This window comes from Crocuta crocuta, unplaced genomic scaffold, assembly GCF_008692635.1.
Source record: "Crocuta crocuta isolate KB4526 unplaced genomic scaffold, BGI_CrCroc_1.0 scaffold397, whole genome shotgun sequence".
In the NCBI taxonomy this organism is placed as follows: domain Eukaryota; kingdom Metazoa; phylum Chordata; class Mammalia; order Carnivora; family Hyaenidae; genus Crocuta; species Crocuta crocuta.
The window spans coordinates 1,994,863-2,008,657 of NW_027527387.1; the positions used below are offsets into that span (position 1 = coordinate 1,994,863).

General features: G+C 37.4%; 1 protein-coding gene across 3 annotated transcripts in view; it reads left to right on the forward strand.

Moving 5' to 3' along the window:
* Positions 1-35: 35 nt before the first annotated feature.
* LOC144221854 (myoD family inhibitor domain-containing protein-like) overlaps positions 36-13,795 on the forward strand; it is a 73,978-nt gene continuing 60,218 nt past the window's right edge. Inside the window, exon 1 of one of the 3 annotated variants that reach the window (XM_077752371.1) lies at positions 36-118. The gene's annotated coding sequence lies outside the window, so the exon portion shown is untranslated. The remainder of the gene's footprint in view (positions 119-13,795) is intronic. The other 2 variants (XM_077752377.1, XM_077752386.1) reach the window with 2 other exon arrangements.

Genomic DNA, 13,795 nt, shown 5'->3' on the forward strand with positions numbered 1-13,795 from the left:
GACGACACGATTGCTTCTTTCTTAAGCATATGCATTTTGGGGCCTAAAACTTCAGTATGTGGGACCTGAGGCACTCTCCCCTGCTTCACGTCATTTCTTGTGTCTTCATCAGATCCAGGTCTGTTGCTGCTCTCTAAACAAGCTTGCACTCTGGGCTCCTCTTCGTTTCTTGTGAGCCACTCTACAACTCAGTTGATGATCTGGGTTTCTGTGACCAGTTGCTCTGGAATGGCTCACTCATACGTTGCAATAACTGTTTTGTTTTGAAATAAGCGGGCTTTAAAAAGAAACACTTTCCAAGAATGAATTAACTCCTTTGTGTTCTTCCAGAGTATAAACATAGGCAGCCTATAAAGAAAATAACCTTGTTTCTGGGAAACTTTCCTAACAAGGTTATAAACAAGTCAGGCAATATCTGCTCTCTTGAAGGTAACATCCTTGAGGTTTTCAATGAGCAAGGGCCTTACTCTTCTCATGCATTTTCCTCTAAGGGTGGCTCTGTTTTACAAAGTTCTGATATTGATATAAGCTAAATAATTTTCCAGGTCTCCAAAACCTACTGTATACTCGATTTTAAGCATATCTGATAGCTTTTCTATTTCTCTGATAATAACGTAGTGAGCTTCTTGGGATTGGTGTGGTTTGTTTTGTTTTGTTTTTGTTTTTGTTTTATGCTGCAAAAATGGAAAGGAAGAAGTTAATGTTGAACTCAGAAGAGGTGAAAGCAGAAAACATCCATGGCTAAATTAAAATGTTCTGGCATTCAGGGCTGTTAAATTGAATTATGTTTATCATTGCTTTTTTGCTTCTAAACAGTGAGTCATTCTTTTCTAAACAGAAAATAGAGCGAATCAGAATGATAAACATGTTTTCCCAGTAGCAGCCCATGCTCTGCACGTCGAATTGCCAACAGTCATTTTCCTGTTGTTAGGCATGCCCTTCAGAGTCTTATCGACTCACTGATGTTTCACACTTGAGCTGTTAATCACTATTGTTGAACAATGCTTATGTCAAAATCCACATCAAATACACTACAAAAGCAGTTGATTTGGACATGGTGACATCCAGTGTCCAAGTGACTTTAATAATATGCATCTTTAGAGTCAGCTAGAACTTGCAGTGGTATGTAATGTAATGCAGTGCAATGCTGTAAAATATGACATGATTTTGACTTTAAGAAGTGAGCATCTAGAATGGTCTGAAGGGCGGTTGACTGCATTCAACGTGATCTGCGTGGAAACTTTTGGGTTATATTGTACCTGAAAATTGGCTTACCCTCAGCAACATAGTTACATAGTACCTATTTTTTTTTAGTTTATCTTTGACACACATCCTTTAAATAAGCATCAAATTAACTGTACATGTAATACAAAGTTGAGTTTTTAAAAAGGAAATCCTCAGAATCTTGTTAAAATATGTCTCAAAAGAGCAGATTTCATACGGTATATTGAAAGGAAACAAATTTTGGAGTAAGTGGGTAGGGTAAAAGCTTCCAGATACAGGCTTTCACTTGGTAAAGACCTCAGTGAAGTAAGAAGCTTTGCTCACAGAGCTCCCTACTCTCCAGCTCTTCCTTGAGGTCTTTCTTCTGTCCTTGGATTCTTCATCATCCTTTCAGAAGAATAGTTTAATAATTCTCTGGTCAGATGTGGCTGCTTAGTTAATTGAAACTTAATTTAAAAATTTTATATATTAAAATCAGTGAGAAAAATGGAGTGTTTTATGGCAATTAACAGAAAATATCTTTTCATGAAGAGGAACTATAAGGTCAAGTCTTAGCTTGTAGGCAACGATAGATAGATGTCAATATAAAACCGGTGCATGTATTACTATATCATGATGAGCTATCCATACTCCTAACTAAGGTCATACTGTTGAAGGTAAAAGAAATTGTAGGGGGTCTCTAGTGAACTCCCGATCAAATCTAAAATCCCTTCCTCCATTCTTCCAGATGGTTAGTTAGAAACCTTACAGTGTAGCTGATTCTACTCATCAGCATTCAGGGTTAGGAAGGTTTTCCTTATTAAGAGCATTGTTCTAGCTCTTTAAAATTTCTGCTCTTCGCCTGTGATTCTGCAAGGAAATTTCTATTGGTTCAAAAGCATTAAAAGCATTTTCTGTGTATTTTGAAAATTGTTACAGAGCGAGGACATATGCTCATAGGCTCCAGGCATTAAGGGGCGACCAGGAGGGGTGGCAGGAGCCTGTAAGCAGCCGGGATCGTGGGCCCTGGGACAGCTCCTGGGCCAGGAGGCAGTGATGCTCAGCTCCAGCTCAGTGTTGCCGCTTGGGCTAAAATCTTCCAGTATTTCAAGAGACACTGGAAATACAGATTTTTATGTATCATTGCTCCCTTTTTAAAAGTTGGCAATTAACTAAATACAATTTTTGACCAGGCCAACAAAACAACTACGCTTTCAGGCTGGAAATGGCCTCTAAGCAGCTGATCTGTTATCTGCGTTCTAGAAACTAGAATGTAAACATGTGTTTGTAACTGTTTCCCTATTTGTGAGTAACTTCTGAAAGATTGGTTTGATTTGCTGTCCCGTGAAAAGTCCCTGTATTAATGTCTTGGTAGGTGAAGGATATTCTGGGCCAAACTTACTTTTGTTTTAAGAGAGAATGGATCTTGTATATGTGATTCATCTAATTGTCTTTTTTTTTTTCTTTCTTGGGTTAAGCATCTTAAAATTCATTGTGTTATCAACACTGACAATGTAGGTACTTACTTTTTTGTGCAATAGTTACTAGAATCCATGTAATTGAAAGAGCTTTTTAATTAAGTGCTTCATTCATACATTTGCGACTTGGGACTAGAAGGATTTTTTAGAAACAACTTAGTCCAACTGGCTCACTTCTTAATTTTTTTTAACATTCATTTCTTGAGAGACAGTGTGAGCAAAGTAAGGACAGACAGAGAGGGAGACACAGAATCTGAAGCAGGCTTCAGCCTCTGAGCTGTCAGCACAGAGCCTGACGCGGGGCTCAAACTCAAGAACAGTGAGATCATGACCTGAGCCAAAGTCGGATGCTCAACCTTCTGTGCCACACAGGTGCCCCCAAATGGCTCACTTTTTAGAAAGGATGTCCAAAGCATTCAAGTGACTTGGTCAAGGTCTCATGCAGTCCATAGAAATCAGGGTAGAACCACAAACTGGGGAATATATGTCATTGTGATGAATGTGGTTGAAATAAAGAATCAATATAAATCTTTCCTACGATGGATGAATTGAAGATAATAGGCTTTGGATACTGTGAATCACTTGAGCCTGTTCCAGTCCCTGCATCANGTGATAATGTGTGATTTAATGCACTCTTCTCTCTTGGGAGAGTCCTCTGAGACTATTAGGCAGACTTTTCATAGCAGGATGCAAAATGCCAGTGAAGTTAATTAAAAATAATTTAAAATGGAAGCTAGGGAGAAAATCTTCAAGTTGAAATTACATAAGAAGAGCTTTGACTTGGAAGCTTAGCTGAGTTGTCAGGAGTTTATAGTGGCTAATCAGATTTCCTTTATGGGAAGCCTGTTTATTTCAATTTATACAATGTATGCTTCTAATACCCATATTATTCTACATGTATCATATTGTTTTATTCTTCTGATTAAGGATGGTGTTTCTCAAAGTTTGTCTTCTTTGGATAGCTTCTCTCTCATAGCTTCTCTCTCTGGTTCCAGTCTGGGGAGATTGTGCTCTCCAGGAGACATTGGCCAACATCTGGAGACCTGTTTGGTAGACATACAGGGAGTGGAGTGGGTCCTTCTAGTGGGTAGTGGGTAGAAGCTAGGGGTAATGCTAAATATCTTACAATGCACAGGACTGAACAGCTCCTCACAACAAAGAATTACCTGGCCTAGAATGTAAGTAGTGTTGAGATGCTATCCTAATCTCTCAAGGCTACTGGCATTTTGGGTTCCACTCTGGATTTTAAATCAGAGTCTCTGGGTGTGGAAGGCTCAAGAATCTGTTTTTGTTTTTGTTTTTTAACAAGCTCCAGGTACTCTTTACCTCTCATTGAAAATCATTGTTGTAGAGGCATTTATCTGTGGAAAGATAAGTTATATTGATAGGTTTCTAATAAGCCACTCCATTTTTTACCAGAAGGGCCACAGAAAGCTTTAAAAAAAAGTCTCTCTTTCAAGTTCCAAATTTTAAATCCTATCACTCTATGTATACTGTATATAACTACCCATCAGCATTTTTTAAAGATTTTTTAGTATTTATTTATTTTTGAGAAAGAGACAGAGTGTGAGTGGGGAAGGGGCAGAGAGAGACGGAGACACAAAATCTGAACTGTCAGCACGGAGCCCAGTGTGGGGCTGGAACTCATGAATGGTAAGATCATGACCTGAGCCAAAGTCGGCAGCTTAACCAATTGAGCCACCCAGGCGCCCCGGATCAGCATTTTTTCACATACCCCAGTTAATAAAAGTAATCCTGAGTGTATTCTTCCTCAAAGAACTTCCTAAAATCTTGTGTACTGTCATACAAATGTATTGTGAACGTTAGAAAGGAAATCCATAGATAAAAATTTTAAGTGGATGAGATAAAAATAAGGGAAAGAGATATTTTAATATTTTCTTCCACTGGCTCAGTAGATACTCCTGTCCTGCCACCCTATGCTTGTCTTTGGAGATTGCAGCATTATGGAATAATAAGGAAAAGAGTGCATGATTTGCACATGGGTTGTTCATTTGTAAGCTGGAGTTTTGGAACCTAAGTTACCCTTTCTCATAGAAACAATGATAAATTATATTTAGTTCCCTAATCTCAAAAAATTAAAATTAATTTGTATTACATATTTATTACTAATTTTCATCTCTACCATAGCTTTTTTTTTCTCTTTGTATTATTTCTGCCTTACTCAAATGCTTCATAAATATTCAGTCCTACACATGCACCTTGAACCTTGCCGTGTGACCAGTACAGAGAATAGACTGATGAAATTAAGGTCTTGCAGAATGATGGGAAAATGCCTACATTCACCCATAATTATAATACAAGGTAGACTGATAGGTGCTATAATAGACATACAAAGAACACGTGATGGCAGAACATGGGAGACAAAGTATCTCTAGCTGGGGCATTTGGAAGAACTGCAAGGAAAACTTTTGATCTGAGCTGGATGAAGAAGAATGATCATAGAACTCAACTCTCTGGAGATGGATAATGGAGAGCAAAGCTTGACGGTGATTATTATAGAATATTGAATGCTTCACTAAGCCCATTGTATGGGCTGTATGAAGGAACAAAAAGTGAGGTAAAGTTGTAAGGATAAACTAAAGTAATTTTGAGGATGGCTCTAATTCTCCGCTAAGGTGTTTGTGTATCCTTTCTGTAGGCAGTGGTGAGCCATTGGAAGTTCTAGAGAAGGGGAAGGACAGGACCAAATTGGTGTTTTTAGGAGAATAAATCTGGTGGCAGTGCAAAGGATAATGTTGGTGGAAGGGGCAAGATGGAAGGCAGTGATTATCCAGGAAGCTATAACAGTCTCCCGACAAAAGAGGACCTAGTGCAGCACCACTAGGAATAGGATTGAGAAAATGGGTTGAAGAACAATAGCAAAAGTAGAAAAGAGGTCTTCCTAGCTGTGAGAGCCCCTTGAGAGCCTTGACTTTTACTTGTTTCTCTGTGACTCTCGTAAAGCACAGTTTCCAAATTTTTTTGAATCCAACTGATATAGTTGAGCAACATATTTAGTATGGGGGATAGTGTAAAGGTAGAAATTAAAGGTAATGCAGGGGTTTGGTGTTTTTAGCCTGAGTGGAAACATGGGAGGAGCTGTTGTGTCTTCTTTAGATCATGTTGGTTCCCGGAACTTTATCCTTTCCCATGATAGCCAGTAAGCCACCCAGAACTAAAACTTGTATTTAGGAGAATGGTGAGGGTCAAGCTCACCCGCAGATAGCTGCGGGACTTTGAGTATGCTCACCATATGCTAATTGAAATAAATCCTGGGGGGAGAGGGAGATTGAAGATGAAAGGGTATGGGATACAGTGGTGGTGCGGTGGGTGCATATAATTGAAAGAGTAAAATTCTGGGACAGAACTGGACAGAGACCCATCTTAGGAGAGTAGACCATGTTCAGATGGGCATGGGAGAAAATGATGAGTGATAACCTAGAGACAGTTTGACGAGAAAAAGAGCTCTTGGAAGACCTAGATCTTCTCAGCAAAGTAGATGGTAACATTTGCTGAGGGCAAGGGTAGGGGCGGTTAGGATGAGTCAGGAAATTTGAGATGTGTGGAAAAGATTTCAAAGAATGAAGTGTTCAAGAGGGATTCAATCTGGGGTAAACAAAAGGGCCACTCTGTAACACTGAGGGCTTAACTAAGAATGAGTGGCATGAATTTTTAGTGGACACGGTCAGTACAGTTGATTGCCTTTCTCAGCAAGGAGCATGTGGGAGCTTGGGAATAGAAGCGGATAGAATGAGTTTTTGGAATTAGCATAGTGTTGGGGGTTGGCAGGGTAGAACTAGTGGGAGACAAAGGAGGAGGATTACCCATGTGTGGGAAGAGCGTGTTTGTTCTAATGCATCTTGTGTTCTAGGGTGTATGGGAAGCCAGAGAGACCAGAGGTGCATTTGGCAGGCTAAGGTTGGCCTTGTTTGGTCAGTTAACATATATATATATGTATATATATGTAACATTTATATATATATATGCATATATATGTATATATATTTATATATATAAATGCATATATATTTATATATATACGTATATATATATTTATATATAAATGCATATATATGTATATATTTATATATATAAATGCATATATATGTATATATATATATATAAATGCATATATATGTATATATATTTATGTATATATAAATGCATATATATGTGTATATATATTTATATATATATATAAATGCATATATATATGTAAAGAGGGGGAGGAGAGAGAGAGAAGAGATCTGTAATTGAGTGACCTTTCTAGGACTAGTGGGGAAACTGGCATTTTTGGGTGTGTAAGAGCTTTTCCTGTTTCTTTGAATCTTATTTCCTGGATCTTGTTGAGGTGATATCATGGAAAATTCTAATAGCTGTGTGCAGTTACTTTAGTAGCATTATATTTTTATAATAATAAAAGATTTCGGGAAAATAAGGAAGCCTAAATTGACATAATCTAAAGTTAAGCCATTTGCAAATGGAAAATTAGAACAATACAGTAAACGGGGCGCCTGGGTGCTTCAGTCGGTTAATTAAGCATCCAACTTTGGCTCACAGTTCATGGGTTCAAGCCCCACGTCGGGCTCTGTGCAGACAGGTCAGATCCTGGAGCCTGCCACGGATCCTGTGTCTCCCCCTCTCTCTCTGCCCCTCCCCCACTCATGCTCTGTCTCTCTCTGTCTCAAAATAAATAAACTATTAAAAATTTTTAAAAAGAATGATACAGTAACCAACAAAGGAGAGAAGTGATTCAATCAAATGGTCTTTCTGAGGTAATGTAAGTATTTTACAATTTACAAAGGCAGGAGATGTGATTTTATGTTTCTATTTCTAAAAGTGTCTCCTCAGCTTTTATTAAGGGAAGACCGATCCTGCACTGCCTAGATACTAGATGTTTGGATAGTTCGATGTTGGTGATTGGAGCAGATGAAGGATGCTGCAGTTCCTCCCCCCGTCTTAATCATATGTATATTTGTGCACCAGTGTTTTGGATGCTTCTACGTCTTTTCCTTATCTCTGTCTGTGTCTCTCTTTCCCTTTCCTCCTCTCCTTTTGCCATTAACACCTTCCTAAAGTTACTTAAACTTTTCATATCTGCTTTTGACATTCCCATACATAGTCTAAAGAAGAAAAGCTTTTAACCTCGATTTTGAAAGCCAGTTTATTTTAAACGTTCTAATTTAATCAGTTAGGGTTCACTAAGTAGGAGCTATGAACAGTTATTTTAACATTAATTTTGTTTGTGGTTTCTACTTGCAGTCCACTTCTGTTTTCAGATTCACATCCACATGATCTGAAGTAAGATGATTCATATGCATGTGCTTTTATGCTTGATTTTCTTTTTGTAGTTTCAGCAGTAGAATCTGAAGTTAATTTTCCTGCCAGCACATAGATTTCATTATTGATATGGTTTAAGAGAAACCCTGTCAACAAATAGTTTTTGTGGGCCTACTGCGTGCAAAGTCCTGTGCAGATTAAAAATGTGTAACGCAGAGTTTGCCCACAAGAAGTGTGTAAAGTTAATTCCTTGTCCAAATAGCATGTCAAGATTATAACAAGAACCAGGTGACAGATTAGTTTATGGCCAGTTGCCAGCTGACTGGTGCAGTTTTGGAGCATACAAATTCAGAGGTTGAATGAGAAACTCAGAATGGCAAGAAGTCAGTTTCGTCTGGGCTGGGCTGCTAGTGATCCCATCTGAAGAAGACATAGTTCACAGGTCTTTTTGGTTTGGATTATGCAGCGTTGAGCACTAAAAATAAAGCAATTTGTGGTTGAGTAGGTGACAGGCCCTTTGCAGGCAGCTGGCAGACTACAAAGGAACCAGCCTCTCTTCTAGGATCTGGTCCTTCTACTCTTTTCCATGGTGGACCAGCCCTTGACCTCTTGGGCTCTGTGAATGTGGACCTACTCTGTTCTTAGTTTTTCCATCACTCAAGCAGCATGCATTTCCTGAGGTGTATTACTCTTTATTTCTCACTGAACTACAAGATGAAATTATGGAGCATGGGAAAGGTATAGGAGCTTCCATTAAAATATGTACAATGTGACAGTAACTATACCGATTTGTCATCAGTATGTGAAATGAATTTTTACTTGAGCCAAGGAGTAACATATTCAGTCTTTATGTTGAAATTGTTTCAAGAAAAAGGTGGCATTGGTAATAGGCATAGGAAAAAAAAAAAGTATACATTTGAGAGAAACTGGGAAGTTGTAATTAGCTGGATCTCATAGTTGACTATGTTAGGGTGGAGAAAATAGAGAATTGAAAGATGATTCTGTGAACACCACTGGCCAAGATATAGACTACAGTTGGAGAAAAGTCAGGACCAGAAGAGAAGTGGTGATAAATTCCTAAAATTTTAGGAAATGTTAAGTTTGAGTTGCTAAAGATATATTCACATAGAGGTGAGACTTCAAATCTGTAGGTCAGGGTAGGGAACAAGTCTAAAGTAATGGATCTACAAGTTCTCCTGAGGCTATCAGTCATTATGTGAGATTACAAAGATTGTGGAGCCAGGATGGGTTTGTTGTCTTAAAGGAGAATCCAAAGAAAGCAGTGTCTTAAAGAAATGATCCTGAAGCCAAGAAGCCAGGTTAATGAATTCTATGAGAGACTTCTGGTTTGGGCCTTGAGGAGAATTACCAAAGAGGACCCATCTCCTGACTTAGAATCCATGTTCATCATTCCAAAGTCCAAAAAATAAATTGTCACATAGTTACGATTCTCTTATCATTATCTGTGTTTTCACTACTATGTAAAATGCTCTTCACCATCCTCTCTCTGTTAATTATATCAAGATTAAACTCAAATCATAGCTTTGAAAAAGCCTTTACAAGTGAAACAACTCCCTTCCGTTCACTTTTGATTTCCATTGGCCTTCATTCTTGTAACAATGCCAAATTAAGGGTTCATCTGCACCTGATATAACAGCAAAGTTATATAAGAAGTAACAGCAGAGTTTTAGAATTGTGGCACATATAATAGTGATCATGATAAAAGACTGAAGATGGGTGTGTGACATCGTTTTTAAAAAGAGGAAAATGTCAGAGTCCTCAATTCCTTTTTGTAGTAGGCTTAGTCAGTTGCTAAGTAAGAAGACTGCTGCACAGACAGCCTCTCTGGATTTCCATAGTCAGTAAGACAAAATGTTTGATGATAGCTTGCTAGACAAGATGTAGAAGACTCTCCTGTCCATAAGGGTGAACAGGATGTAAAAAAGGCCCCGAAAAAACCACTGAAGGAATTGAGGGTGTTTAGCATGGAGAAAATAAAAAGACAAGAGCATGAGATGTTTTCTAATATGAGACTGTCACAGAGGCAACATTAGACTTTGATTGCAAAGAGCAAAATGTGATAAATCAGTGAAAAATGTAGGGGAGCAGATTTTAACCAATCGTCAGGAAAACCTGTGAGTGATGAAAGCAGTCCCAAACTGGAGTGAGGCTGTTTCCCTGCTCCGGAAGTAGTCATGCCTATGCTCCTGGGCTTGTTCTTGGGGATATTGTATGGTGAAGGTATTCATATGAATTCAAGTTATCAGGTTGGGCTGAGATCTCTAAAAGCCCATCTAACTAAATTCCATGAGCCTGAGTGTTTGCTTTTAGCATGAGTATACTTGGTTGAAAGAACACAAATGAACTTCTATTTTAAGTGGGAGGAGTTTACTGTGCCTCGGGGTAGGTCATCCTGAAAATATATATTTAGGACAAGGAACTGTAAGTTTGGATGTCAAAGGGCAGGAGATAAAGATGACTGAGTAATGTGTCCTCGTTGCCAGTATCAGCTTTCTGTCATCAAATGCTCCCTACTCCTTTTGCCGTTTCTTTAGAGCACTGATTTCTTGAGATATTATTATATTTTATACCTATTCATTTGCATAGTCCTATTCAGTTGTATATTTATCTAATTTTGGAATTGTTTTCCACTTTGCCATGTGTGTAACCCACTCTGCCTACCCCCAACGTTTAAACAAGTTGAGTCAGTGTCATTTTTATCACTCTTGAATATAAATGCACCCTAAGCTTTTAAATGAATAAGAAGCCCTTTGAAGGAATGCATACTAGATTTTGCTCTCTTATTTTTCAAAATATAACAGTGAATTGACTAAATTGATTTAGGCAGTTCTATAAACATTTGTAATGGTTTGTGCTTATGTAATAACTCATATTTACACAATTATGAAATTTGATGCATATGCTCATTCATCTGTTAAAAATACTTTAGTTATCTTAACTTTTTTTTTGGACGATGAGATTTTAATCCAATTTATTTTATTTAATTAAAAATTTTGAGAGAGCATACATGTGCATGTGCAAGCAGCAGAGGGACAGTGGGAGTGGGAGAGAGAGAATCCTAAACAGGCTCTGTGCTATCAGTGCAGGGCCCACTGTGGGGCTCAGTCTCATGACCATGAGTTCATGACCTGAGCCAAGATCAAGAGTTGGACATTCAATCGACTGACCCACCCAGGTGCCCTGATTTTTACTGATTTTAGAAGATTAGGGAAAGCAGGTTGGTTTTGCAATGTTTCTTGAAGGTCGTTAGGCTTGAGGGTTTTGTTGTGATATTTTGATGAGTGAAGAATTAAAATTCCAGAACCTCAGGTCTTCCCGAAAGCTGCTTTATCTTTGTTTTTTAAAGGTTACATATGGGAAGCATTTGTAGGTTTCCACATGGTTCTGAGTCTCTGGGAAAAATAGAACCAGATTTTTTACTTTGCCCAGAGATTTTCGTCTTGGATTACTTGAGATTTCATAAACTGAAACACACATAGATCATCTGAAACAATGCTGATATTTTAATGGAAGAATAAAAATTGTTTAAAACAATTGTTTTGTTTTCAGAAAAGGTATGAATGTAGATTGCATGCAGAACATACATATTATATAGATTATAAATGATCTGTCATAGATTATTATCAAACATTGAATTGGATGAGATCTAACCTGCAGAAGTCCCCAAAATTAAGTACAAAGAAAGCTACTTCTATTCCTTTTCTACATGAATATATGTGTGTTTTACACTAAGTTTTATGAGGTTTTGTCAAGATTTCTGCCAAGCACCATCATTATATTAGTCTTTCATGAAGTAAGCAAATAAAGTATGGATAACAAATAGAAAATGTATTTGATGGTTGGTTTGTGCATTTACATATACCTCTGTCTAGTTCAGTAGAATATTTAAGGTGCCTTATAAGAATACATTATAAACATAATAATGGAAAATATAGGTACCTAGGAGATCTGAACATGGGGAAAATCAAAATGCACTGAGAGACTATACGGTCACACTCACTCAATTTTGTCTGTAAATTTGGGTCAAAAAGAAAACTCTTTAATATGATGTTCATTGTGCATCAGGAAAAAAATGTATAGCTTTTCAGAGAAAGCAGTACGTTTCCTTATACTGAGTCTGGAGATAAATTTCTTGCATGGTTTTTCACGTAGGGATTATTGAATAGATAGTGCCCTCAACAGCTTCCATATGATAGCTATATAGCAGGTTTTTAAAAGATGCTTATTATAACAATAGTTAATGAAATAATAATAGTAGATGTGGGTGAGCCCTTACTATATAATAGAAACTCTGCTTTCCAGGCATGATTCCATTTGTTTCCACAGCCAGTTTATGAGATGGATACTATTGCTTTTCCTATTTTAAAGATTAAGCATGTGACAGTTAATTTGCCCAGGTTCTATAGCATTTGTGGTTGACCCAGGCGCCCTGATTTGAGATCCTGTGCTTCTAACCACTTCTAGCTCAAAGTACAATTTAGAGATGGTCTTTCTGTCCCCGAGAACCAAAGAGAGTCTTTTTATTCATCAAGAAGGAATCAGATATTTTGACTTTTACATGACAAGATTGTCTCCATTCTTGGAAAACCCTGGCACATACAGAACTCTGTGTTTAAAAGCTGGTTAGTAACTTTGACAAACTAATCATCTTCATGCAGCATGGCTAGATTCTTTTACTATTATGTGCTAACAGCACTTAACTATTGAGATAGTGTATTTGCTCGATTACAAACTGATGGAAAGACTATCCCTCTTCAGTAGTTGACACTATTATCGTTTAGAAAGGTTTAAGTTTACTGTGTCTACCTACAATGAGCAGAACTAGCACTAGTTGTAAATTACCTGATAGCAAATTCATGTTCAAAATAAAGAACAACTTACTAACGGACCTAACTGACCAGGAGTAGGATGTGTTTCCTTGAGGGATCATTTCTTGGAGCTGAGGGGTGTAGTGGGTCTTTCTACACTCGGTACAGTATGAAATTAGCTGCAAGATGCTTTCCACCTCTGACTTTTCTCCTATTTTCAATATTCAATGTTTTGAATATCTGTCTCTGAGGCTCATTCTGTATTCTCATTAGTAAAATGAAGCCAGCGTGTTCTTTCTTATAATATCATTGATGGTTCTGAAGATCAAATAAATACTAAAGCCCTTTGAAAATTGCTAATACTGTAATTGCAAAAGTTAATTAATTTACTCTTTCAACAAAAGGTAGTGTTTTATTTTTAAAAACTTGTTTAACAACCATATACCAGCTAAGTGGCTGTTATGTGGCATAGAACATAATATAATGTTGTACATATATTATCCAGTTTACTGATACGTATGGCTTTTAGATTTTTCTCTTGTTAGTCACCATTCAACTAGGTTATTCCCCAACTCCCAGAGATCAGCAAAGTTTTCATTCTCAAAGTTTCAAACTTGGACAGTGTCAACTAGATAAAATATTACAGAATTTTTAATGAAATGGAAATTCTGTTTACCTGGATCTATCTTATTCTTTTTCAGCAGGAACAACTGAGATTGGAGAGAGATTGCTTTTCACCGTTCATACCCTTGTTGAGAAAAATAAGAAAAAATAAAAAGTATTAATCCTGTGAGATAGTCATTTCTTAGTAGGACATATTGTATTTAAATCGCTCGTTTAGAATTCTTACTATTTTCTTTTGATCCTTTTTCTTAATTCATACTTGTTATTTTCTTTGAGAATTAACTCAAATCCAATCCTGTACAAAGGCTTTTCTTTGATTTCCTCCACTCCATTCTGAACACCCTTCACATGTTTATGAAGTTGTGACTCTTTTGTTCAGCC